Here is a 27,909-nt window from a genome sequence, read left to right as displayed (position 1 = left end):
TATATATATAAATATAAATAAATAAATTGTATTAATAAAAGTCTTTTTTTTTTCACCCAATATTAATTTATACAATTTGTTTTTATTATTAAAGTATTAAAGTATGCTTACGCAAAACTAGTGTTGTTCTTAACAAAACAATAACAAATAATTTTTGAAACAAATAAATGAATATTAGAAGAAAAAAAAGGCTTTGAAATTAAACATTAAATAAACACTACATTGGTAACTAACTGAAATAAGTTTAGACTGAAGTACTAAAAATTCTTTCATTAATTAATTAATTCATTCATTCATTTATTAATATAAAAATGACAAAAGCACAATAAAAAATACTAAAACTAATAATAAAATGAAAAGTAAAAATAAAAAAAAGATATAACATAAAAAAAATTAACACTAAATAAACATTGCCTTGGCAACTAACTAAAATAAGTTTAGGTTAAAGTGCTAAAATTACTAAAACAAAAAAATAAATATAAATAAATAATACAAAAATAAATATTTTTTTCCATTATATATACACACGCGCACACATACACATACACAATATACAAATAAACTAAATATTCATAATATTTATAAATATACTTTTTCTGCTCAATATTCATTTATATATAAATAAATAATTAAAATATTAATTATAGTCAATTATATATATTTTATTATATATATTATTTTTCATTATATATATTTTTTACCCAATACTAATGTATACATTTGTTTATTAAAGTATTAGAATATGTCTAAGCCAAACCAATGTTGTTATTGTTAACAAAAACTATGAAAACTAAAACTATTAATGAATAAATAAATAAATAAATAAATAAATAAATAAACACTAGATGAAAAAAAAACATTTTTGAAATTTGACACTAAACACTGCCTTGGCAACTAACTAAAATAAGTTTAGGTTGAAGTGCTAAAATGACTAAAACAATAAAAATAAATAAATAAATAAATATTTAATTAACCAATTTATTTATTCATTAATACATTTATTATAATAATTATTATTAAAATGCCATAAAAATGACTAAAACGAATATTAAAATGAATAATAAATAAGAACAAATTTATAAAATAAAACTAAAAGGTAAAACTATCTGTAAATAATCTGTAAAAAAAATAATACTTCATAATATTTATAAATGTTTATAATTTTTTTGCTCAATATTATTTTATACACTTGTATATCAAAAATAAAAAATATTATAAACTGAAATGTAACACTAAATACTAATACTAAATACACTGCCTTGGCAACTAACTAAAATAAGTTTAGGCTGAAGTGCTAAAATAAAATAAAATAAAATAAAATAACAAAGTGAAAATAAAAGGGATATAAAAGAGATATAAAATAAAAATAAAAGATAATTTAAAAACTGAATATAAATAAATAATGACAATTCTATGTAAAAATAAGACTCAAATTAAAATACAAAATATAGATAAAACACTATAAAACTACATAAGACTAAAAACACACTTTTAGAATTGCTCCTCCTTACATGTGGAGCACTATTTGTAACAACGGAGTTGTGTGACATAGAATAATGATCTTGGCTTGAACACTGATAGGAAAAATGCATGAATTTTCACTATAATGACATTGACAAGCCTATAGTAAGTGGCTCTGAATAAAACCGCCTGCTAAACGCTGACTTGTCATTTTAGCATGCACATTTGTTACAAGTAAGCTCATTCATTTAAATCATTTTTAATTCTATACAATCACTAACTTAGTCTCTTCTCATTTGCTCACAGTTATCCATCCTGACTGGAGACCTGGATCACGTACTTCCACTATAACAGAAGCGAGTCGTAACGTTAGTGCGACATCGCTGAATAAATTGGCCCCTAATACGCTTTGATCAGCGTGAGCAGTACCATATCCTTTTGGATGACACACTGACAGCTCCAATCGGACGTGTAATAAAGAAGGATCTCGTGTAATGCGGCATGGAGATATCTAATCATGTATGTGACGAAAGGAAAAGGGTCATTTCCAGTTCGCTGCACGATTAAAAGACATCCAAGATCTGTCGTTGTACATATCAGAGGTCAAGCTGAGAAACATAATCAGCCTGAGCACGGCCAAAAAAGCTTAGTCTTGAATTTCTGTATGTAATGGTTAACAAATCCTTGTAATGCTTCTCAAAAACGACACTAAAGCAAACATGCTTTTAGCATTGCAGGGGATACGAGAACATCTAAAGCTACTGCATGGCACCCCGGGAGGTAAAATGCACACTAATGCTGCTTTAATCATAAGCTAGCGTGGCACATTTGTGCTCTATGCAAAAAAAAAAAAAAAAAAAACAAGCTGCAAATGCATTTTTCTTGTCATTTGGTCTGAAGAAATAAGTATGAAAAATAAACAAGGAATCAATGGCTGTCAGAGTGAGCTAAATGGCTAAAGCAGAGTATGAGGAATGCTTTTTGGCTTTCTTTTCACTCGTCGTCCAACAAGTCAAGGCTCACTAGACGTCCTCAATGAGGCATCTTGTAGTGTGTTTTGTGGCTGCCTTATGAGTATTATTCGGTTATATAAAACTGCGTTTGTGGCTGTAAAACAAAATGAAATTATGGAGATGAAAAAACACTGTAATGGTTACACAGTGTTCAGACTGTCAAAGTCGACATCTCAAGAAAATCGCTTCTAATTTCCGTGTAATAGCGTGTTGTTTTTTTCCAAACATGCACAGGCCAGAACAAGTCCACTTCGGTATAATACAAACACACACTCTCCATCACTAGACAGATGTCTCCCTCACCACCTGTACATCCGAGCACTGAAACAGACTTATTTTATTCCCATTTGCTGAGTTTAATGAGAACCACATGCAATAACTGAACTTGGCCCTCTGACTGGCATCAAAATTCATAGCCGTGATTTGAAGCTCTGTGGCCCGACCAGAACATTCAGTTTCAATAAAACAACTGCGTTTTCATGGTTCAGATGAGGCAAAACGCAGCATATTTCAAAGCTTAATGAAACCATCAGAAATGCAAAGACTCAGATGGGTAATGATTGTCCTCATCATTTAGGTTGACTCACTGTATTAGCTTAACCGCTTTGATGCATGAATTGTTTAATCGCAAAGGAAAATATTCTTAGTGATATTTTTTTGCTTCAAAATAAGACTATAATCATTACCAATATTTTTCTCTGCCAAAATGATTCATTTTAGGAGAGTTACACATCTGGATATTGCAATAAAAGACAGTATTTCAGAGGTACTTTATTATCACATTCATCAGCCAATTCTTTGTCATACAATAAAAAAAAACAGACTGCATCTGAAATCGCATACTTCCATACTAAACAGTAGGTGAAAAGAAAAGTATGTCTGAATGCACAGGCTGCATTCTAAATCACAATACTTCCATGCTACATAGTAGGTGAAAAAAGCATCTGCATCCAAAATTGCATTGTTCTGTATTATTTAGAAGGTGAAACATAGTATGTGAAAACAGAAGTATGTTAGAATTCACAGGCTGCTATACTTCCCAACTATACAGTAGGTAAAAATAGCATGTGAAAAGCAGTGTGTACAAATTCACAGGCTGCATCTGAAATGGTATAGTTCCCTTTATTATAGTAGGGGAAAACAATATGTAAAGTTTAGTGTGTACAAATTCACAGACTGCATCCAAAATCACATATTTTCCCACTATATAGTAGGTAAAACACAGTATGTGAAAAAAGAAGTATGTCAGAATTCACAGGCTGCATCCGAAATCGCATACTTCCCAACTATACAGTAGGCGAAAATAGTATGTGAAGTGTAGTAGATATAAATTCACAGGCTGCATTCAAAACTGCATACTTCCCTTATATAGTAGGTGAAAAAAGTATGTGAAAAGATAAGTATATCTGAATTCATAGGTTGCATCTGAAATCATATACTTCCCTAATACACATTAGGCGAAAAAGTTATCTAAAAAGAGAAGTATGTCAGAATTCGCATGTTGCATCCGAAATCACATACTTCCCTACTATTCAGTGGTGAAAAACAGTATGTGAAAATAAAAGTATAAAATGAAAGAGTTTGCATATTCCCGAACTATACAGTTGGCGAAAATAGTATGTGAAAAGTACAAATTCACAGGCTGCATCCAAAAATCTCATACTTCCCTATACAATACAGTAGGTGAAAAACAGCATGTAAAAAATAGTACGTACAAATTCACAGGTTGCATCCAAAATTATATACCTCCCTACAACAGGAAAAAAACAGTATGTGAAGAGTAGTATAGAGTAGTAAGAGTAGTACATACTTTCCTACAAAATAACAGCATGTGAAAAGAGAAGTATGTCAGAAATCACATGCATATTTGCATATTTCCTACCTATACAGTAGGCAAAAATAGTATGTGAAGAGTAGTATGTACAAATTCACACTCTGCATCTAAAATTGCATTCTTCCGTACTATGTAGAAGGTGAAAAATAGTATTTGTGAAAATAGAAGTATGTCAAAATTCACAGATTGCATCTGAAATGGCATATTTCCCAACAAAACAGTAGGCGAAGAGTAATAGGCATACATTCACAGGCTGCATCCAAAATCACATACTTCCCTACAATACAGTAGGAGAAAAACTGCATGTAAAGAGTAGTATGTACAAATTCACAGGCTGGATACTTCCATACTATATAGTAGGTGAAAAAAAGAGTATGTGAAAAGAGTCTGAATTTACAGGCTGCATCCAAAATCGTATACTTCCCTTATAAAGTATGTGAAAAAAGTATGTGAAACAAGTATATCTGAATTCATAGGTTGCATATTTCCTAACTATACAGTAGGCAAAAATAGTATGTGAAGAGTAGCATGTACAGATTAACATTCTGCATCTACAATTGCATACTTCTCTACTATACAAGAGTGAAAAACATGTGAAAATAAAAGTATGCCAGAATTCACAGAATTTTCATATTTCCGAACTATACAGTTGGCGAAAATAGTATGTGAAAAATAGTATGTACAAATTCACAGGCTGCACCCAAAAATCACTTACTTCCCTATAATGCAGTAGGCAAAAAACAGCATGTAAAGAGTAGTATGTACAAATTCACAGGCTGCATACTTCTATACTATATAATAGGTTAAAGAGTATGTGAAAAGAGTCTGAATTTACAGGCTGCGTTCACAATCATATACTTCCCTACAACAGGATGTTGTATGTGAAGAGTAGTATGGACATATTCACATTCTGCATTCAAAATCGCATACTTTCCTACTAAAAAACAGCAAATAGAAGTATGTCAGAATTCACAGGCTGCATCCAAAATCACATTTTCCAACTATACAATAGGCGAAAATAGTATGTGAAAAGTAGTATGTACTTAAATTCATAGGCTGCATCCAAAATCACATACTTCCATTCTTTAATGTAGGTGAAAAATAGTATGTAAGGTAAAGTATGTCAGAATTAACAGGCTGCATCTGGAATTGCATCCTATACAGTAGGCGAAAAACAGTATGTGAAGAGTAGTATGTACAAATTTACAGGCTGCATCCAAAAATTGCATACAGGTAAAAATAGTATCTGAAACTGCATACTTCCCTACTATACAGTAAGAGAAAATAGTATGTGAAAAGTAGCATGTATAAATTCACAGACTGCATCCAAAAATCGCATACTTCCATACTATATAGTAGGTGAAATCAGTATGTGATAAGAGAAGTATGTCTGAATTCACAGACTTCATGTGAAATCACATACTTTGCTGCTATAAAGTAGGTGAAAATAATATCCGAAACCACATACTTCCCTACTATACAGTAGGCGAAAACAGTATGTGAAAAGAGACGTATGTCCAAATTTACAGACAGCATTTAAAATCGCATACTTCCCTACTATGCAGTAAGCAAAAACAGTATGTGAAAGTAGTATCTACAAATTTACAGGCTGCATACAAAAATCGCATACTTCCACAGGTGAAAATAATATGTAAAAAGAGAAGTATATCTGAATTCACAGGCTCCATCTAAAATTGCATACTTTCCTACTACACAGTAGGTGAAAACAGTATGTGAAAAGAGAAGTATGTCTGAATTCACAGGCTGCATCTGAAATCACATATTTACTACGTACTATAGTAGGTGAAAACAGTATGTAAAAGTAGTATGTACTAATTTACAGGCTGCATCCAAAATTCTCAAACTTCCCTACTGTATAGTAGGCAAAAAACTATTTAACAGTCTCAAAGCAAAAGAAGGACCTACTTCAAAGTGACACTGTGATATATGAAGACAACAGTCACAGAATTATGGATAAGGGTCAAAGGTCATTATCCATGGTGGATAGGATGTAATATTAAACCCTGGAGTAGATCAGAGAGTAGATTTAAATCAGAGAGTTAAAAAAAAGTGAATGTACTTTTTGTCTATTTATTTTAGCACTTATACTCTACTTCAAGCGCCAGCATAAATTGCTGGGAACAATACTAGAAGACCATTACAGGGAGACATGGAGCTGTGTTGCAGGGCAGACATGCCAGTGGTTTGAAGACTGTGGTCAGAGCCAATCACTAAAACTGATGACAGGATAAAGTGTGTGTGTGTGTGTGTGTGTGTGTGTGTGTGTGTGTGTGTGTGTGTGTGTGTGTGTGTGTGTGTGTGTGTGTGTGTGTGTGTGTGTGTGTGAAAGGAGCCGCGGTAATTACTGTTCTTCATTGTGCACTCTGCAGCCAAAGAGCTGTGTTTGGCCAGAACAGGTGTTATGAAGCAGACCAGAGCATGCAGAGCATTGGGAGAAAACAGCAGCATGAGAATCAATGATGATTTATGATGTGCACTATAAAAATATTATAGTAAAATCCTGTTAATGGTACCGTTACCTCACCATATAATGTTATATACACACACATATACACGCATAGTTTAAAACTATAACTATAAATTTGTGTTTCAGACAAAAATATAGATTTCATCAGATTTTTGAATGAATCATTTGAGTGAATGATTCTATGACTCATGCATAAAGACATTCACATGTTTTTTCATGAATAAATTTGGATGTTTGAGCAAATCGGTTTAACAAATGCTTCAATGACTCACTCATAAAGACATTCACATTTTTGTTCACAAATAAATCTGGATGTTTAAGCAAATCTGTTAAACGAATGATTCAGTGACTCCCTCATTAAGACATCCACATGATTTTTCACGAATAAATCTAGATGTTTCAGTGAATTGGTTGAACGAATGATTCAATGACTCACTCAAAAAGACATCTACTTGCTTTGTTCACAAATAAACCTGGATGTTTGATCAAATCGGTTGACGAATGATTCAATGACTCACTCAGAAAGACATTTACATGTGTATCACAAAAAAAATCTGGATGTTTGAATAAATCCGTTGAATGAATGATTCAGTGACTCACTTTTTCACATTAAAAAATCTGGATGTTTAACAAATTGGTTGAACAAATGATTTAATGTCTTACTTATAAAACATTCACATGTTTTGTTCACAAATAAATCTGTACGTTTTAGCAAATCGGTTAAACAAATGACTCACTCATAAAAATATTCACTTTTTTTTCAAAGAATAAATCTAGATGTGTGAGCAAAGTGTTTCAATGAATGATTCAATGACTCACTCATAAAGACATTCACATTTTTTTCACAAAATAAATCTGGATGTTTGAGAGAATTGTTTGAACAAATGATTCAATGACTCACTCATAAAGACATGTTTTTTTTTTTTTTTTTTTTTACAAATTCTGGATATTTGCAAATTGGTTGAATGAATGATTCAATAACTCACTCAAAGACATTCACATGTATTGTTCACAAATATAACTGGATGTTTGAGAGAATTGTTTGAACAAATGTTTCAATGACTCACTCAAAGAAATTCACGTTTTTTCATGAATAAATCTGGATGTTTGAGTGAATCGGTTGAACGAATGATTTAATAATTCACTCATGAAGACATTCATGCTTTTGAACGAATAAATCTGGATGTTTAAGTGAATCATTTGAACAAATTATTCAATGACTCACTCATAAAGACGTATTTTCAAATAAATCTGGATGTTTGAGTGTATCATTTGAATGAATGATTCAATGACTCACTCATAAAGAATTTTTTTCACAAATAAATCTAGATGTTTGAGCGAATCAGTTAAATGAATGATTCAATGACTCATTCAAAGACATTCACGTTTTTTTCACGAATAAATCTGGATGTTTAAGTAAATAGGTTGAACAAATGAATTAATGACTCAATCATACATTCACATGTTTTTTCATGAATAAATCTGGATGTTTGAGCGAATCAGTTAAATGAATGATTCAATGACTCATTCAAAGACATTCACGTGTTTCATTCCCGAATGAGTGTGTTACAATGATTCAGTCACTCATAAAGAGTAATTTGTCAACACCTACTGGCATAACTATGTAACAGTCCTAAAAATCCTCACCACTAATACACAGACCGACATCATGACTCATAGCAAACAAGGGTATTAAGAGATACTATAACACAATAAATAGACATATGAATCATACCATGTAGCTATGGAAATAACTACCATAATGCTATGATGCCATAGTGCATGCCCCAAAAAACATCCATTCTGTTTATTCTGTTCAAGAAGATTATAGACTCCGAACATGAATCGACAGTGAGCTTCTGGTGTGATATTCAATTTGTTTCTCTTAGAGCAACAGTCATCAGGTCTATCAGAGCCCTGAATGTATGTGTCATTCAAATAGATTCAAAAGCACCATCTCTTAAACCACATCAGCATCCAGCGAATGAAACCGATGAAAGTAATGACTGTTACCTGGGAAACGGTGGTGACAGCCAGAGAACATGTTGTGAGGTGAGGTGGAGTTCTGTGTAATTTAGTGGTTTCTAGGGATGTGATTTGAACAGGCCGTATCAGGATTTGCATTGACCCTGATGACAGAGAGGGTAAAAATAAACTCTTAATTTACCTTTTTAAATCTATTTGTCGTTTGCATATGCTGAGACCAATTCAATCTGAACACAGGGCATGTTTGCCATTAAAGGTTTAAGAACATGTAAAACGGTGGGAAAACTATTAAAAAATGTCTGTTTATAATGCATCCGGTTGTGTTGACATAATAATTAACCGCTTAAAAGGGAAAAACAGCACCAAACACTCTCCAATCAGCCTCCAACAGGCTTAAGTGCCTTATACACTCACAAAAAGCACTCCAACATCCACCGCATTCAGCTGTTGGTACAGATACTGTAATGATCATACCAGTTCCTGTTTCCAAGGTTAGCTTCTAACAAAGCTAAAAAAAATCAGCTGCACCACCGAAAGTTTGTGAGCTGCATGTCATTAGTAAAGGCAAATGAAAGGTTAGAATCAATTGCAGCATATAATCCGAAGCTGAAACTACCTCGGCCAGGTAAACAACAGGGTTTTTTTTAACAACCTCACAAAGACCCGATAGTGTTTTTAGACTCTCGGCTGATGGCTTGTTATCGAAGCTGAAAATGTGTCCACAGGTAGTCTTCAGGTACCTAAGATAACATTTCTTTCTACATTTTCAAAACACTTATTATTGCATTGTGTTTTGCAATTTATTATATACTTTCTTAAATGCTAAATTTTAATTTAGCTGCAACTTGCTGGCCAGAAAATGTCTGCGCTTATGTTATATGTGAACAAAAAACGGTTTGAGAAGATATGAGGTTTGACGTTTGAGTAGAGCTGCACGATTCTGTAAAATGTATTTTACCAAAATAAGAGGGATCATACAGATGCATGTTATTGTTTATTTAGTACCGACCTGAGTAAGATATTTCACATTAAAAAGATGTTTACATATAGTCCACAAGAGAAACTAATAACTGAATTTATAAAAAAGACCCTGTTCAAAAGTTTACATCCTCTTGATTCTTAATACTGTGTTGTTACCTGAATGATCCACAGCTGTGTTTTTTTTTTTTTGTATGTTGATAGTTTCCTGATAGCTGTTCTACAGAAAAAATCCTTCAGGTCCCACAAATTCTTTGGTTTTTCAGCATTTTTGTGCATTTGAACCCTTTCCGACAACGACTGTATGATTTTGAGATCGATCTTTTCACACTGAGGGACTCATATGCAACTATTACAGAAGGTTCACTGATGCTTCAGAAAGAAAAATGATGCATTAAGAGCCGGGAGGTGAAAACTTTTTAATCAGGGTAAATTTAACTTATTTTGTCTTCTGGGAAACATATAACTATCTTCTGTAGCCTTTGAAGGGCAGTACTAAAAAAAATGATATTTAGGCAAAATAAGAAAAATTTACACATCTCCATTCTGTTCAAAAGTTTTCACCCCGTCAGCTCTTAAAGCATGGTTTTTCCTTCTGGAGCATCAGTGAGCGTTTGAACCTTCTGTAATAGTTGCATATGATTCGCTCAGCTGTCCTCAGTGTGAAAAGATGGATCTCAAAATCATACAGTCATTGTTGGAAAGGGTTCAAACACACAAAAATGCTGGAAAACCAAATAATTTGTGGGACCTGAAGGATTTTTCTGAAGAACAGCGGGCATATAAACTTTTGAACGGGTTCATTGTTCAACTATTATTTTCTCTTGTGTACTGTATGTAAACATCTTTTATGTGAAATATATTATTCAGGTCAGTACTAAATAAACAATAGCATGCATTTTGTATGATTCCTCATGTTTTGGTAAAATAATTAACATTTTGCAGATTCTGAAAGGGGGACGTATATTTTTGACCTCAACTGTACATTTTTAACAGTCACTTGTTCTTACCCTTACTGTATCACTTACTGGGACACTTTCCAGCGATATCGTATACTATTTGAACTGAACTGGATGATGATATCACTGAATTCATTGATGGACTGCCTTTAACTGAAAATTGATTATTTACAATAATGCGTTACACTATTGTGCTGTTTAAATACTGTGCAGTTGCTTTGACACAATCTGTATTGTTAAAAGCACTATATAAATAAAGGTGACTTGACTGTACCTTTGTTTCCAGGTGGATTGGTGCAGCTATCAGAATATCTTAAGATTTCATCTAGCTCTTTCCGTTTTGTATTTGCAATATGCATCAGACGGTCAGCGAGCGACCTGTGGGTGTGAGACTATATCTGGCTCGACAGACTCTGAGATGCAAAGTGCTTGTAATCCAGAGAAGCACAAAGAAAGAAACCATTGCAGACGGTTTCCAATTGTGGAACAGCAGCATGTTCAAGTCTGCCATAATGCATGCGGACAAGGTGCACAGCCATGAAACCCGAGTTCAAAAGTCAGTCTAGGTGGATTCAACTGACCATTCAAACTGAGAGCGAATGAAGAGTGTGTAATCAAAGCTCACAGAAGCAGTCAAAGATCTTGTGTGGACAAGAATGCTGTATTTGCACTCAGCGTCGTCTGCTTTTTCGCAGAGTATGAAGTCTGAAATTGAGAAGATAAAAAATAATTCTCAAATCAGCCTTGACCCAAGTTTCTCTTTCAACTCAGTTTCATCATCTAACCACGTGCTTCCAAGTCCGATTCGAGAAATGAAACGCATGAGCAGCAGCTGGCAGAGGCACTTGTCTCTCAGAGGTCTGCTCTCTGAGCAAACGGCCAGTGCCATTAATAAAACTGCAACATAGAGAAGCCAAAAAATTATTTGGGCACTTCAGCAACTCTGAAAAATGTTTGAATGTCAATGCATCGTATGAAAATATAAAAGATACAGTGGTGGCCAAAACTATTAGAACACTAGTATTTTCACCAGCTAAAAAATGGTTTCAAGTCAGTTATGTCTATCTTTTTCTATAGTGAGTCAGCAGGAAATATCAGTTTACATTTTACTGATATTTCCTACTGACACACTACAGCAAAAGATAGAAATGACTTAAAACCATTTTTTTAGCTGGTGAAAATACTAGTGTGCTAATAATTTGACCACCACTGTAGCTCAAACACACTTTTCAAGCTAAACCTGTTGCATAAAGCAATTAGTTGTGTTTATAATGATAAAACAATAGACATACTGAAGAAAATGAAAACAAAAGGTAATTGGACACACTTTACAAAAAAGTCAGTATGTTTATATACACTATTGTATACGTTTGGAATAATTAGGTTTTTTTTATGTTTTTGAAAGTTTTGACAATCTCTAATGCTTACAATACCTGCATTTGTTTGATAGAAATACATCAAAAACAGTAATATTGTAAAATATTATTATAATTTAAAATAACTGTTTTCTGCTTTATATATATATTTTAAAATGCAATTTATTCCTGTGATAGAAAAGCTGAATTTTCAGCATCCATAATTCCAGTTATTATATTTTAAAATATAAAGAAAATAATTAAAATACAGTTTACTGATCAAATAAAAGCATTATTGGTGAGTATAAGGTTAGGGGTGCACCGAATGTTCAGCAACCAAAATTATTCAGCCAAAAATAGCAAATAATAAGCGAAAAGGCAGAATTAATTATACCGAACAATGACGTGACGCGATCAAATAGAAGCATGCATTAAAGGTCCACTGAAGTGCCTTGAAACACGCAGCGTTATTCTATGTGGTGACGTATTTCTAACTGAAACAAAAACATATCGCCAAGCCCCGCCCACTAATTTTGAATAGCCAATAGCGTTCCATTAATATCTGCTCGGGCCAGAGCCGTTGAGCTCGGTAAAGCCGCATTTGTAAGCTTATGACAGCCACAGACTAATAAATTACCCCACAGATTCAATATGAAACTTGCTAAAACGAAATAGTGATCATAATCATGCTGAGGCTGTGAAGTTTAATACATGCCGACCGCACATATGAGCGCATCTGCTCCGGGTTAATTAATGCGTCTCTGTGTAGGGGGCGGGACATTACGGACTCTAGAGAGCATTTGATTGGACAGAACGTTTGATGAGAAACTGAAGTGCACGGTGATATCATCCAAATCCTTGATTCATATTGGCGGAAGTGACGAGACTGTAAGTTTTGAATGCCCATATCTTGTAAACGCGAATTTTGTCTTTGTTTTGAAGCACACTAGCTTATAGATAACCTGAAGGGTAATATATTCATACTAAAAGCCAAAAAACTTTAATTTTGATTTCAGGGGGACTTTAATGCAGCAAACATGTCGGCAGTGTGGAAGCATTTAAAACTGTCTGAGAAAGACGCAAAAATCATTACATCATTAGTATCGCATCGCATGTCTTCCATGAGAAGAGAAAAAGGTTGGTTGTCGCTGGTTACTGTATGATGACTGAAATCGCGAAATGGCTTTAAAGCATTAGTAAATAAACTACAGAATGTTATGTTGTCTAATACACGCACAAATTGCATTTATTCTGACAGCACTGCACAAGCTCATTAGTAGGGGTGGGAGAAAAAATCGATTCTCCGATGCATCGCGATTCTCTCTTCAACGATTCTGAATCGATTCCTAATATTTCAGAATTGATTCTGAGCTTGTTTTTTTTCCGCATATGGCACGTGTGCGGGCTAGAGACGCTGCCGGCTTCATTGCACAGCATTTGCACTGTGAGACTTGTGCGCACTGCTTGACATTGTGTGCTTCCACCCGCCGTGTTTTACTTAAGTTATGCTTTCATTTCTGCCGTCTGGAATGCAGTACTATTAGATGCACTGACAGACTTTCGCGTGCGCTTTGTGTTTGTTCGTCCTAAAGCTCGATTGCAGATGCGGTTAAATGCACTTGCGTTTTCAAATAGTTTTAAACGAAACTGTACATACAGTCAGTTATGTTTTTAGAGCAGGACAAAACATCTGATATATCGAAATAGATCTGTGCATCAGTGGCGTTCCGTCCATATAAGCTGCTAATTCTCCGCATACCCAGGCTGTCAGAGAGACTGCGTTTACGTGTTAAATAATATAAACATGCTTATAAGTTGATCCCTTATTTGAGATAGAATCTTCCGGGCAAGCAGATTCTCCGCATCTTCCTCGACTCCTCAGAATTGATGCGCATTCTCTGTTTTTCTGTCATGCGCATGACTTTATTCGCGGGGTAAGCTGTCCGCTAAGCGCTCGCCCAAGCGGAAAAACGCGCTGTTGCTGCCAGATCCTGATTGCCGAAAATCATATTGTGTTTGATGCACAACTTACTCGACTAAATCAAAGAAAAACAAAAACAAAAAAAACATCCTAACTGTATATTATCATAATTTCTCAACAATTCAAAATGTGAAAGTCCACTGAAAAAAATAGCCTATATAAAGCTTATATAAAATGTCTATAATTTTTTAAAATAATAATAAACAGGGAAAAGAGGAAATATTAAAATATGATTTCGTCTCTGATTTTATTGGTTTCTAAATAATCTAAACATATAATTATTTTTGGTATTACTGGTGGTTTTAGCACTAAGCATGCCTGGTTAAAAAAAGAAAAAAGTCACCCTTTGCCACTGCTTTGTAGGGGTGTGACGAGACACTTATCTCACGAGACGAGACGAGACGAGATTTTGGGCTCACGAGAACGAGACGAGACGAGATTTAACTTTTTTAAATAAATCCTCAATGATGAAATATATAGGGGACAATAGTATTTTATTCAACAAAAAACACAAAATGCAAAAAAATAAATAAATAAATGTAGGTGCATTTTGATATGAACTTGTACTTTATGAAATTAAACTTATATTTTAATGAATTATATGCAGTAATAAAAATGCTGCATGATTCTGGGTAAACTGAAAAACAATTTTCTTTTATAAACTGGAGATCACGATTCTGAAGAAAAAAAGGATTAGAAAATTAAACAAAATGACATAATTTACTATTGGTTCTGAAATAATGTTCATTGCTTAGGTCTGAAAAAAAAAAAAACTAAAAAAAATGAAGGAGCCCGTGTCTCAATTAATAAAGACTTTCACTATTGGAATCTCTTGAATGTTTAATTCAATGACAAATATTTTTTAAAACGTGCAGTTGTCGCCCTCTCCTGGTGAATACTTTCGTTTTTGATCGCTACTGTAGACAATAACTGTGTATATCCAAACTATAAGCTTTTATCCCAGTACTTATGTTATTTAAATGTCTGTAACAAAGACATGATGATGATTATGTGGTTAAAAAGACTGTTTGTGTTGCTTTCTGAAACCACAGCAGTAAGAATGCAGATTCGAATGTCTTCAATAACGTTCACATGGTAAGCGTCAGTGGAGCGTGTGAAACAGTTGTAACTGACAATGCTGAATCACAGTCATTCATGAATAAGATCGCATGGGTGTTTGAATAGAGATCGTGATATTTTTATAACTATTAGTCATGCAGCCCTAATGTAAACATTGCAAAATGTTTTGCCATGATATCATCACGTTCTCGTGAGACCAGTCAGATCTCGCGGGACACATCGGAGTCTCGCGAGATCTCGTGCCACGAGATCTCGTCACACCCCTACTGCTTTGCATTAGTTTGTTAAAGCTGCCTGTCTATGATCTCATCAGTAATAATAAAACTGCAGTAATGCTGAGGAAAAAAGAAAAACTATTGTCTGTAAACTTTCAGAAACCTAAAGAACACTTATTTTAAATAAGTAATTGTTTTAAAAAAGTACCTTGCTTATATAGTTTTAAAAAATAAAGTAAAATTGGCACAAAATAAATTTGATATAAAACATATGAAAATGTAGCCATGTGCAGTACTATTGAAAACTAAGAATGTGATCATCATAATATTTAGTTAATAATGAAAACAGTAATTAAATTAAATTGAATCTTGAAACCAGTGAAGATTGACACACCTACTTTTACAGAGATTTCAACTATAAACAAAAAGCATATAAACTGCAATTTTACATGTTTTTAAAATTGTAAAGTTGTATTTGCACAGCAGAAGAATTAATTGGGGAAAAAATGTAGATCAAGAATCGTTTTGGAATCGGATCGTGACTCCCAGAATCGAAATCGGATCGGATCGTGAAGTGCCTGAAGATTCCCACCCCTACTCATTAGCCAGGGTTCAAAGTCCAAAGCGCGAGGGAAATCTGTGTAATAAGAATCATTCATAAATCTGCTGCTGTCAGCAAAAAGTAGTACTGACGTCTTCTTGTGGGTTTCCGCCAAAATAAAAGTCAACATTCATAAATGTTAGTATTGTAACTTTACTGTTGTTCTGTAAAATAAAATAAAAAAGACAAAAATAATGATTAAAATCATTACTCTATTAATACATTTATTATAACAGTCTCCTATGCTCAGCATGGCTGCATTTATTTGTACATTAAAAACACATGCCTGATTCAAGAAGGGGGGGCTTTAAAATGGCCAAAGAATACTATTTTACTAACTAATTAATTTTAAGTTAAATTGTGCTTTATTGGTAGGCTGTAATGTCAACTAGAATGTTAAATAAATATTTTTAAATTATTATTTTGTAATTGATTTTTTTCTTTGAAAAGCAAGACAAAACTGCAAAAAGCTAATATTGGCTATTTAATTTATTCAATGGTGAAAAAAATCGGCAAAACACATGGTAAAAAACGAAAAACCAGGTTTGGTAATCGGCCTTCGGCCTTCAGCCCAGTGTGTAATTTTGTTCGGCTTCGGCCAAGAATTTTCATTTCGGTGCATCCCTATACAAGATATTTCTTTCTTTTATTATTCCAGAGTCTTTCCTATTTTGTTATCTAAATCCGTGACATTTGTACAGTTTTAAGTGTGACTTAAGTGTCTAAAATCCTTGTGGGCCACTGTAGGTCAGGGCAGAAGTGCTTATCAGTACTTTGCCTTGTTGGATGGGACGCCGTGACATTTGCAGTGTTGATTTAGTAAGAGGTTGGACCCTCCCGCAGAGCAGGAACGAGAGCTGGCAAGAGCCCCTTGGCTCACCTTCACCCTTTCGCAATTCTGAGTCTCTCCGTCTGATTGTATTTGACAACGGCAAATCAAGTGGTGTGTGAGGCTGCTCTTTTCCCAAAGGTTAGCCAACATGCACCTTATCTTACAGGGGCACTTTGGGAGATAAAAATAAGTGGAGAAAACCACACAAATAGAGACTTTTCCTTCCAAATTTAGCTTTTAAGAGCCCGAAAGGGATTTTCTACAAAAACTTTTTTAGAAAGATACTCGCAAGCTATCTATAAAACGTGTGAAGTCCAAATTTTTACGAAAAGCGTGGATAAATTTATTCACAGAGAAAGACTTAAGAAATGTATGAAAAGATTACCAAAAGTTTTCCACACACAAATCTTGAATATGTTTTATCTTTAACCAACCGGTGAACCAAATCCAAAGTACTGTATCTTCCAAAGCACACGATGCGAGAAATACTATATGAATGCATTCTGGTGAATCAGAGGGATGTGACTGCGTAAAGAAGCCTGCAAGAGAAAACAGAGGATATGTGTCCTTGAACAGTTAATTCAGTGCATACAGAACAACAACCGCCAAAAATGCACTCTCCATTAATCACACTGACTGAATTGTAACGCTTTGGAACAACGCATGGAATCAAACTGAGCTTTTGGAGTCAAAAGTTTGGGTAACTTTCTGTCTGCCTTATTTCTTTCACTACTGGATAGCTTTGTGAAAAATACCACAGACACACATGAACATCCTGAGTGATGGGTATTCTGACTAACTGCAAATCACTTCTTTTGTTACAATAAACTAATTCCAAAAATGATTCAATAATTATTTTATGCCATCATGTGATCCGTGTAATGCTGGCATGGTATATTGCATGCTCTGAAATGTTCTAATAAAGCCAATAAAGTAATTTAATATTACTTAGTTCAATTTGTTGCAGACCTGATTCAGCTTGTAGAAACAAAGTAATTTAGAACCCAAACATAACTCTAAAGTATACCGTTGTTGAAAAGTTTGGGGTCAGTATGATTTTTTTTTATGATTTTATTTAGCAAGATTACTTTAAATCAAAAGTGACTGTAATCAAAATGAAATAAATTTGAAAATATAAAGAAACATTTTTATATTACATAATTACTATATTATTTAATATTAGTTAATTTTTACTTTATTTTGAGCAAGATACAATATAGTGTACATTAAATGAAAATGTATTATTCAAATTAAGAATAATGCTTTGCACATTAATAAATAATATGGCAAAAATATATATTTTAAACAATGCAACAAAATGTATTTATGAAAACAAAAAAAACAATACAAAGATGTTTTGCATAAATTATTTTTATTACATTCTTTTTTATGTTTTTTTGGTATTTATTTACATTCTTTTTTATATTTTGGTATTTATTTTATTAATATGCAAAAACAGCCAAGAAATTTACATTTATTTTAGTTTAATAATTTATTGCTTAGTGTACACTTGGGGCAATTATTTTATTTAATTATTTTATTTTATTTTATGTTTTTATAGAAGTCGTCTTTTGAACAGCAAGTTGGTATGATACTTTAGGGACTTCATGAAATGTCCGCAACATACTTTGGTTAAAATTCCTCAAATGTTCATTTAAAACAACAATTTTTTACCTCGTCAAACACAGCTCTGTTCACAGCGACCCATTTCGGTGCATAGCTCTTTAAATGATAATGAGCTACTGCTGACCCCACCCCTCTCCTCCATTTTAATTTATTGTTTAGTGTACACTAGAGTTCAAAAGTTTGGGGCCATTTTTTTTTTTTTTTAATTTTATAATTTAATTTTTGTTTTTTAAAGCAATATTGTTAAAGGGGACATTGGATGCCCATTTTCCTCAAGTTGGTATGATTCTTTAGGGTCTTCATGAAATGTATGCAACATACTTTGGTTAAAATTCCTCAAATGTTCATGTAAAACAACACTTTTTTACCTCGTCAAACACAGCTCTGTTCACAGCGACCCATTTCGGTGCATAGCTCTTTAAATGATAATGAGCTACTGCTGAACCCACCCCTCTCCTCCATTTTAATTTATTGTTTAGTGTACACTAGAGTTCAAAAGTTTGGGGCCAGTTTTTTTTTATCATTTAATTTTTGTTTTTTAAAGCAATATTGTTAAAGGGGACATAGGATGCCCATTTCCCTCAAGTTGGTATGATTCTTTAGGGTCTTCATGCAATGTCTGCAACATACTTTGGTTAAAATTCCTTAATGTTCATGTAAAACAACACCTTTTTACCTTTTCAAAAACAGCTCTGTTCACAGACACCTGTTTCAGTGCACATCTCTTTAAATGATAATGAGCTACTGCTGAACCCACCCCTCTCCTCCATTTTAATTTATTGTTTAGTGTACACTAGAGTTCAAAAGTTTGGGGCCAGTTTTTTTTTTATCATTTAATTTTTGTTTTTTAAAGCAATATTGTTAAAGGGGACATAGGATGCCCATTTCCCTCAAGTTGGTATGATTCTTTAGGGTCTTCATGCAATGTCTGCAACATACTTTGGTTAAAATTCCTTAATGTTCATGTAAAACAACACCTTTTTACCTTTTCAAAAACAGCTCTGTTCACAGACACCTGTTTCAGTGCACATCTCTTTAAATGATAATGAGCTACTGCTGACCCCACCCCTCTCCTCCATTTTAATTTATTGTTTAGTGTACACTAGAGTTTAAAAGTTTGGGGCCAGTTTTTTTTATTTCATTTTATTATTATTATTTTTTTTAAGCAATACTGTTGAAGGGGACATTGGATCCCCTTTTTTCTCAAGTTGGTATGATTCTTTAGGGTCTTCATGCAATGTCTGCAACATACTTTGGTTAAAATTCCTCAATGTTCATGTAAAACAACTTTTTTTTTTCTCGTCAAAAACAGCTCTGTTCACAGACACCTGTTTCGGTGCATGCCTCTTTAAATGATAATGAGCTACTGTTGACCCCACCCCTCTCTTCTATTTTTTGTGTATTTGGTGGTGCGTTACCATTACAAACAAAACTAATCCACTGCGTCTTCAGGTGTCAGATGTCAGGAGAAAATGAAGACTCGTTTGTTCACTTTTACATCCAACTACGAAACATCTGCATTGCTAACAAGACATTGTTGTCACTACAGCTACTCAAGCATGGAGGAAAATGGCAAACAGTGCATAACCGGCTAAGGGCAGAAATATGCTAATTCATTTCTGTGGTCACATGTCCAGTAAATTTCTTAAGAAATTAATGTAACGTGATATGCGAATGATTCATGAACGAATGATTCCGAATGCGTTTTCCAAACTGATTCACTGAAAAGATCCAACGCAGAAGAAATGATTCATTCACTGCACTGTGTGGTCTCTGAGTCCAGGCTGTTTGTCAGGTCTAGGTTTTCGCTCCATCTCTCCCAGGTCGGGAATGGAAAAGGTGAGGTAGGTTTCGGGGAAGGGGGTCTCCCCGGGAGGGGGCGAGTGCATCTGTGGCAGGTGGGATTTAATCAGTTTAATCCTTGTACTGGAAGCAAGAAACCAAGCTGAGAAAGAGAGATAGAGAGAGCGAGGGAGATCTTGAGATGTGGTCACTCGCTCGCACCCTGCAGGTCTCTAGCCACCTGGTGCAACAAATGAGCGGCAAAGAGAAATCATATTGGACCTGCGCTGGCTCAGATGTCATTCGAAAGCTAATCTAAACCAAGCTGCAATGAAAAACCACATCTTTGCACTTCAGTAAACACTACAGCAGAAGCGTTTCCAGAGATCACAAACACTGCATTTGTATTTTCACATAGCGCTGGCCTGATATTTATATCCACGAGACAAAATAACAGCCGAATTTATGCAATTATTGTAGAGTACAGTAAATGAGGGTGGTGGCGGAGCTTTTCAGATCTAGCTGGAAAAACAAGCAAGGCCAGTACTTTGAGTAAATTAAGCCCTCCTAAATTTTGACGCCGTTCCAAACCCAACCGAGAGTGACTTTTGCTTTTAAATGGCCCTCGGAGAATGATTTCATCGCTAATTCCTAAAAAAGGCCTTTCCAAAGGGTGTACGTTATTAGACTGGGATAATGTTTCTTAAGCTTTTGTACAGGGGAAAACAGATACTGTGGTTATGACTTCATATTTTTTCTGGCTGTGACTATTGGAAGCGTGGAAACCCACTGAACGGGAAACTGAAAAAAGGCTGTGGTGAGATGCAGCTTGCAGAATTAAACAAGAGGAGAACACTCTGAATCGCAGAAATACTCATTGCTGACAGTTTGAGGACAATTTCCTACGCCAACAAAGGAAAATGTTTGGGATTAAATGAGCACACATCAGGCCCGGTATAGAGGGGCTTATTCATCCTTGCCATAAACGATGAACATTCATCGCCGCAGCTATTCTCTGAGAGCGCTGCCGAAACCCACACATTTGTATTTGATTCTGCTCGTATAAAGGAGATCTCCAAGGAGAGAAAATAATTCAGCCCAACAGCAGACTGTCTCTGTGATCTACAGTGTTTAGAATATCTGCGAACAGGTGCACGATTAAACTCAATGGTGGTTTGCTTCTGCTGTTTAAAGGAGTAGTTGAGACAGAAATGAAAACCCTGTCATCATTTATCCACCCTCATCTATGACTATTTCAACCACGAAATTACAGAATTTTTAATCAAATTTTCAAAGGTCTTCTTTTTTAATCATTAAAGGAGATAGATATAAAAGTGGTCTATACGACTTGTGCACTATATTATAGGGGTGGGAGGAAAAAAATCGATTCGCATATGAATCGCGAGTTCAACCTGTTGGGTCATATTATTGGGTTGTTTTTAATATTTTAACACAGGTACGGGGTAGTTTTTCTTCACTCTAAAAATGCAGGGTTATTTTTTTTAACCTAAATGCTGGGTTCAGCTTGTTGGGTCATTTTTTTTTTTTATAATTTTTTACCCGAGAGCTTTTTAAAGCTGGGTTATTTTTTTCTATCCAACCGCTGGGTTGAGCGTGTCGAAAAACAAACTGCCAAGTTACAGTCAGTCAGTTTTTGCGTCCTCTCACTGTGTAAAAAAAAAAAAAAAAAAAAAAAAAAGTACAACTTAACATTTCATGTTGACTAAACTTAAAATTTTAAGGTAGCATGAACACTTACTTTTCTGAGTTGAATCAACTTTTTTTTACAGTGTAAAGGAGAGAACGGTTCAGTGAAATTTTGTGGTTTGTATTCTTTTTTTTTTACATTTCTTTACTGTGCTGAAAATTATATTGTTTTATGCAATGCATCATAAAAGGACAAGATTTCGCATGATGGAAATGCCTTTTGTATTGCATAACATAAGATGATTTTATTACTGAATTTAATTTAATTTAATTTGGTGTTAAAAATATGTTCTCTAATCTCAGTACTGTTTGTTTATGGGCTGGTTATGGAGTCAGTCACGGCATCTTTCAGCTATGAGTGAAATGCGAGGCGGTGGTCTGAGGTCCGTAGCTTCCCTGGCAAACAGAAGCCCATCACCGGCTTAGATTTCGGCGACACACCGGCACAAGAATTAGCACTATTTCAGTAAAAAAAGTGATTACAGAGAACAGTTGAATACACTTAAATTAAAATGACACTTTTAAATGTTACATTTGTTACTTCTAAAATGATTGTTAAACGAGTTTATTGGTATGTAATATTGTAAACTATGCTGTATTCACTAAAAAAAATTCAATTTGTCTTATATGTTTATCCATGGGTGTTCTGGCCTAATAATAAATGTTCATCTTTTGATTAGTTAATAATAATAATAGTAAAAGCTGATGCTGTTTAAACAAAACAGCAACAGCAATGGAGGAGGAACACAAAAACCTAATACATCCTGCCCCATTTACAGTGAGGGTAAGTGTTTGGAAAAATATCATATTAATTATTGATCCTTTGTTATTATTGAAAATAGGGATGTGCCCAAACAATGAATCCGTATTCGGAAAGGCACAGAAAACAAATAACGTGTTTTACAGAGACACTAAATGGACTTGGTTAGCTGCTTGCTAGCAGTTGCTTGTTACATTACAGTACATAAAATTTTACTTACCACATAAACAGAGTAAGAAGAGATGACCGATAGGATGATTGCGAATGATATGCTGATTCTGGGTACCACTGACAAACATCTAATCTTGTAAAATGTGTGCTAAGTACTGCCGTTCTGTAGTATACACAGAGTGATCACGAATCTTGAAAGTGAAAGTAAAAAGCGAGCTCACATTTTCCATAGTATACACAGAGTATGTGTCACAACCAGGCGGGGTTGAGGAGTGGAGAATGATGAGGAGAACCGGAGTAAATGAAATATAAACAGTTTATTAAAAGAAACACTGAAACTAATACAAAACAAACAAAAACCGGGAGCAAGCGATGAACACGTGTAACAATACATCGACGGACACTGGGGAGTGAGCAGACACAGACTTTATACACAGAAACATGGGCGTGGTCACAAACAAGATAACGAGATGACGAGGGGGAAATACAAATATGGGCAAGACTAAACCAAAAGGACTAAACCAAAAGGGGGAGAACAAGGACTAAACCAAATGAACTAGAAACATGGGGGGAAAAACACTAGGAAAACATGACATGACAGGACAGGACAAAACACAGACATAATCCTGACAGTATGTGTGATCATGAATCTCGAAAATGAAAGTAAAAAGTGAACGCGCATTCAAAAGCGATTTCAATGCGCCACATTTTAATAGCGGCTCCCTGTTGCCTGCAATTTATATACAGTAAAATTGTGAGAGAAAGCATTGACATATATGCTATCAAAATACTGGTGCATTTAAAACGCACAAAAATTTGATGAAAAATCTACCTGATCTCATGATGAAAACTTACCCGTGTACGCCTCTTTTTCGCAAAAAAATCTGAACACTTTTAGCGCCACTCAGTGGATATTTCACATTGATTATGTCACGAAACGTAAAAGTTCCTACAGGTACATTTTCCTCTTGAGATCAGATTGTGAAAAATCATGAACCATGATCAAAAACGTGGATCAATATTAACTAAATCTAAAAGATTTACACCCCTACTATATTATCACTGGTCCTTGCATGACCAACTGGCTGTTTTTTTATTGAATGCAAATAAGATTTGAGAGCAATGTGGAGTTAAAGATAAAACTTCAGTCTGTTTCTCACGAAAATCTGTAATATAACTTCAGAAGCCTTTAAATCTAGTGCACAAGCCACACTTTTATGATACACTTTTATAGTGCCTTTTTTGTCCCTTTTGGAGCTTGACAGTACCAGTTCACTTTCATTGTATGGAAAAGATCAGCCTACTCCCTCTTTTTTTTCCACAAAAGAACATAAACCCTATGGGTTTGGAAGAACATAAAATAATGAGGTCTTCATTTTTGGGTGAATTATTCCTTTAATATTTTGTAATGGACATTTTTGCCACTGTACATATGCTGGTGCCAAATTGCCTGGTTTCTCTCAAGGCGTTTCTTCTCCACTTGACAGAGTTTGGGTTCTTTCCCATTGTCAGATTTAACTTCCTTAGTTAGGGTTTAAAAACACTTAAAGGGAAATGAAAATTCTGTCATTAATTACTGACCCATAAGACCTTCATTTTAAGAGCACAAATTAAGATATTTTTGATAATATCCAAGAACTTTCAGACCCCGCATAGACAGCAACGTAACTACCACGTTCAAAGTCCAGAAAGGTAGTAAGGACATCGTTAAAATAGTCTATATGACAACAGAGGTTCAACCATAATGTTATGAAGTTATGAGAATACTTGTGCGCAAAGAAAACAAAAATAACTTCTAACTTCTCTCTTTCTTCGGGTCCAATGTTGTCCAATGCACAAAAAACTTTAAATTAAACCAGGATCAGACTTGCTAACATCAAAGTTTCAGGTTCAAGTCAGGAGACTCAGGAACCGAAGAAATATTGAACACACCATCCTATTCATTTATCAATGAGGCTTTTGAGGACAGCACTTAACCCTCGGTTCCTCCAGAGGGATTGTCCATGTAATTAGTGCACCGTAAGTCACTATGGATTGGAAATGTCTGCTAAGGGCGAGTAACTTCCTTCCATCACAAAGATATTCATTAGAAAGACGACAGCAGGTCAATGATATTAGCTTCATCGGATGTGAAGCCGTGCAGAGGAGAGTCTAAACGAGCAACAGAAAAATCCCGCTCTGAAATGTACTGAGCTAAACCGTAAGAGCATATAGACGCAGTGCTATTATAACAGCAGCATTTAGCTCTCCATCCACCACCCACACACCAAGTTTACATGTTTACAAACTAGCTGGTGCACTAAGTACACAGAGTGTCTGAAAATGTTCATTCATAGTAATTAGATTAGAAGAGAATTATGTGTTAGAGCACTGCAATAAAGAAAAAAAGCTGCTGAAATAAATTATTTACTTCCTGGAAAACTGCTCACTGATGCAAAAAGAGTCTGCTGTTTTATAATTGGGTATGGTAATTAACAGGTTTAAATCATTGAGATGCCTTGAAATCACACGCACTAAGACTGTCCACTTTCACAGAGAGTGGAAAGATAAGGAAATGTTGCAAGTCAGATTCAAGCCTGCATTGTCTGCATGTGCACCAGATGTGTCAGAGCATGTAGACTAACTGCTAGGTCACACACACACACACACACACACACACACACACACACACACACACACACACACACACACACACACACACACACACTGGGTTTACATGCTTTATGGGGACATTCCATAGGCGTAATGTTTTTCATACTGTACAAACCGTACTTTGTGCATACTTTTACTTCATCAAAAAAACTCATTGTGCATGATTTATAAGCCTGTTTCCTCATGGGGACCTGAGAAATGTCCCCACAAGGTCAAAATCTAATGCAATTTGATGTCAAAATTAAATGCAATTTACTTTTATATATTACATAATCTGATATTTCTAAATATTGGGATTTGGGGTTTGATAAAGGCACATTGTGACATTTAATTAAATCACAGTTGTATCAAATTTTTTTTTAAAGGAAATTAATACTTTTTATCAAGCAAAGATGCATTAAAATAGATCAAAAGTGACAATTCCATTCGTAATGTTACAAAAGAAACCTACTTAAAATTCTATTATTCTATTGATCTTTCCTTAAATCCTTAAAATTAAAGCAGCAAACTGTTTTCAAAATTTATAATAATAAGAAATGTTTCTTGAGCAGCAAATCAGTATCTCAGGAAGATTTCTGAGGGATCATGTGACACTGAAGACTGGGGCAATGGCTGTTTTGCATCACAGAAATAAATTATATTTTGAAATGTATTAAAACATAAAACAGTGATTTTAAATAGTAATAATATTTTATAATACTACTGTTTTTATCATTTTTTTTAATCAAATAATTGGGTGAGGATAAGAGACTGGTTTCAAAAACATTAAAACAACCTTATTGATCCCAAACTTTTGAACGGTATACTGTATGGTAACAATGATCATTACAAAGTTACAACTAGTCATATTGTGGTGTGCAAAATTAGAATCGTGATATATAAAAGCACTTTGTAATATAGCATATAGTCACATTGTGGCAGAAAGTTACAATTATAAGATATAAAGTTACACTGTGTAATATAAAGTTGCAAGTATGCAACAAAAAGTTACAACTGTGATAAACAGTTGAGGTCAAAAGTTTACATACACCTTGCAGAATCTGCTAAATGTTAATTATTTTACCAAATTAAAAGGGATCATAAAAAGCGTGTTATCTAAATAAGATATTTCACATAATAGATGTTTACAAATAGTCTATAAGAGAAAATAATAGTTGATTTTGTAAAAATGTACCCCTTTCAAAAGTTTACATACACTTGATTCTTAATACGGTGTTTTTACCTGAATGATCCACAGCAGTTTTTTTTTAAGTGATAGTTGTTCATGAGTCAATTGTTTGTCCTAAACAATCTGCCCATTGTTCTTTAGAAAAATCCTTCAGGTCCCACGAATTCTTTGGTTTTTCAGCATCTTTGTGTATTTGAACCCTTTCCACCAATGACTGTATGATTTTGAGGTCCATCTTTTCACACTGAGGACAACTAAGGGACTCATATGCAACTATTACAGAAGGTTCAAATGCTCACTGATGCCTCAGAAGTAAACACGATGCATTTTAAGCCAGGGGTTTCAACTTTTGAACAGAATGAAGATGTGTACATTTTTCTTATTTTGTCTAAATTTAATATTTTTTTTTCATTTAGTACTGACCTTCAGAAGCTACAGAAGATACTTATATGTTTCACAGAAAACAATCTTCAAATTCAAAAAGTTGTGACATTAGATTTGTGAGATAAATACATATTGTGACAGAGTAGCAATAGGGCGACAAAGAAAAAAAAGTAAATGGGATCAATTTTGATTTCATGTTGACTTCAAAACATATTTTTGGATTTAATAAGTCTGGGCTTAGTATTGACTGACTGTCTAGTGTAAATGGATATGATACTGAAATAGACTAACTATTAGCCAGCTTACGTGGCTTTATGAAGTCAGTCATAGATCATGATGCTGCAGAAAAGTAAACAGAAGGCATAATTCTTCACATTCTCTGTCAGACTAGATGACACAAAGGGTGATATAGACTGTCCATCTCAGCCAGACGCAGATATAATGAGACAGTCTCCTTAGATGCCATAGTGACCGCGGTCGGATGAAACTACTCAGTGCGACACAGCTGCTCAAATGTGCTTTTTCAGTGGAGCCGTTCATATGTAGACGACACATGCAAAGCCATCACTATTTCAGGCAAATCTAATAATGTCCTAAATTCAATTTAAATGCAGATTTACAAGGCAGTGCTTCAGGTCCGCATCAGAGCGAGACAGAGCGGGCTCAGTCTGTGCCTTTAAACACAATTTGTGAAAACGAAGTTGGTGTGGCTTCTAATAAAAATCTCCTGACAACGGGGTAAATGAAATCATGCCTCACAATGAGCGTGTGTCCTTGTGCTACAGGGAGTGATTAGATTGCCAGAAATTGCCAGGTGATGCAATGAACAGCTTGGAATTACGAGAGTATGCACAGGTCACAATGGAGCATTCTCAC

The 27,909-nt window shown here is 34.5% G+C and overlaps 1 protein-coding gene across 4 annotated transcripts in view; it reads right to left on the bottom strand.

The window, feature by feature from the left end:
* Window positions 1-27,909, bottom strand: part of znf385b (zinc finger protein 385B) — a 207,142-nt gene that overhangs the window by 58,676 nt on the left and 120,557 nt on the right. The window lies entirely within an intron of this gene.

This window comes from Garra rufa, chromosome 8 (assembly GCF_049309525.1).
Source record: "Garra rufa chromosome 8, GarRuf1.0, whole genome shotgun sequence".
Classification (NCBI taxonomy): Eukaryota; Metazoa; Chordata; class Actinopteri; order Cypriniformes; family Cyprinidae; genus Garra; species Garra rufa.
The sequence above is the reverse complement of the archived record's forward strand: the minus strand, read 5'-3'. Positions and strand labels throughout refer to the sequence as shown.